This window comes from Pteropus vampyrus, unplaced genomic scaffold (assembly GCF_000151845.1).
Source record: "Pteropus vampyrus isolate Shadow unplaced genomic scaffold, Pvam_2.0 Scaffold304, whole genome shotgun sequence".
Lineage (NCBI taxonomy): Eukaryota > Metazoa > Chordata > Mammalia > Chiroptera > Pteropodidae > Pteropus > Pteropus vampyrus.
In genome coordinates this window covers 677,541-679,535 of record NW_011889085.1, presented here as the reverse complement: position 1 = coordinate 679,535, position 1,995 = coordinate 677,541, and positions in this window count along the sequence as shown.

Genomic DNA, 1,995 nt, shown 5'->3' with positions numbered 1-1,995 from the left:
TCTGCCAGGTCCTGTTGCGAAGGAGCCTCTTATTCTATCCTCAAAAACATCTTCCTGTAGAGACTTTGCTGGCTTCCTGACCTGTCGCTCCAGGTGGAACCTCATTCCGTGCCCCGAGTCCCACCGTAAACTCCTCTCCGCCTAATGCGCAACTCATTTCAAAGCAGAAAGGAACGGATCGGGCCAGGGCTATGTTTCCGTGCACAGGCCCAGTTCGGAATGTCCAGCAGATCTCGAATTGCCTTCCGAGACGAAGACCGGGTCTGACTCTACCTAACCGCTGGGAGCCTCCGGGAGGGCGCGGCTGCTAGCCTCATGGGTGGAATCTGAGTTAGCAGACTGCAGGCGAGTTAGTATGCTTCAGAACGTGACACAGGTGCTGGCGCCCCTCGGTGGGTGTCGTCACCGTTCCGGCCGCACCGTTGCATGGGACCTTTATGATCACTGCTCTTAGATGCACTTTGGACCAAGTCCCTGCCTCTGCCGTTCGCTGCCATCCCGCCCGATCTGAGCCCTTCAGGGTCTCACTTCCTGTCACGTGCAACATGCTCCCACTCGGAAACGATTAAGTTACTTTCCTAAATGTTACAGTAAGCCTCGCGTGTCTCTGCCAGAAATTTCCCCAAGGAAGGAAAAGAAGGGAAAAGAAGGGTTCTCCACACAGTCCCAGAGCGTGGTGACTAACGGGAGGAGTCTCTCCAGGACCTCCCACACAGGCGCATGTGCCTCAAGCCTGCCGGCAGTCCCTTCCCGCTCCGCCCCACCTCTCCAAGCCGAGTGTCTCCTCCACCGGCCTCAAAAACTCGGAAAGGGCGTTAGGTCCCATTCATCTTTGTATCCCCAGTGCCTCAGGCTCATCGGAGAGTTGCGACCCGTGACAGCAGAATTATAACACGTGGCACCAGACAAATGCTGTCAGTGAGGTCTGGACCAAACGCTGGAAGGTTTCAGAGGACGAGCGCTCTCGTTAGACGGGTCGCAGAGGCTTCCTGGAGACTTCTCAGGGTCCTGGAGAACAGACACCATCTGGAGTTCCAGGCAGCTGGGACGGAGCCAGTGGGGAGAGCAAAGCCAGGAAGCGCAGACCCCATTCTAGAGGCGCAAAGAAAGAAGGTGACAAGGTCCCGAATCCTGGCACCTGTGCACCTGAAGTACAGACGGGAGGAAGGCACGCGTATGGCTGTAAGGTAGAGCAAGAGTGAGAAGCAGGTGCCCAGCTGTGGCTGCAGAAGGCAGCAGCAGAACGTGGGAGAGAGGGGGACACTGAGCCGGTGCCACCCCTCAGACGGGAATGAAGAGCCGGCCCGCCAGGTGCTGAGGGATGGTTCTAGGAGGAAAGGAAGAACTGCGGATGAGAAACGCTGTTTACACAAGTTCGCAGTGAAGGCCAAGGGTAAAGAGAGAGCAGTGGGAAGCTGTCTGAGGGCGGGACGCTGGGCTCTCGCGCAGGAAGTGGTCAGGAACGGGATTCTGGCACCTGACGGCCAAGTCGAGACTCGGCTGAGCTGCTTGCTATCAGAACGATCCCGAAAAACGTACCCAACCTCTCTGCGCCACGCGTCCCTGCCATCCAGCTTGGAGGGTGGCTGTGAAGAAGAAATGAGTCAACGAACATGATGCGGTTACAACAGAGTCTGCCTCACAGTGGCCGCTCGGTACATGTGAACTCGCTGGCGAGAAAGACACTAACGGAGACACGGAGAGAGGGGGCGCCCGTCAGGGAAACTGGACGAGTCCGAGCACAGGACGGTGGCGGCGTGCACCGGATAACGGAGGTATGGCCCCGTCGCAGTAAAGCGCACGTGCAGCCCTGAGCCGCCTCCTTCCCGCGCATGCTCCACCGCCTTCGACAGGCGGGGAGACCTGCGGCTCAGAAGGAATAAGCAGCCCGGCCCAGGTCGCTCCGGCTGATCGCCAGGCAGGACGGGGACCCAGCTGTCGCGATTCCCAATTTGGTGCTGTGCAAGCATCGCACAGAAAACGCTGTAAGGGTGA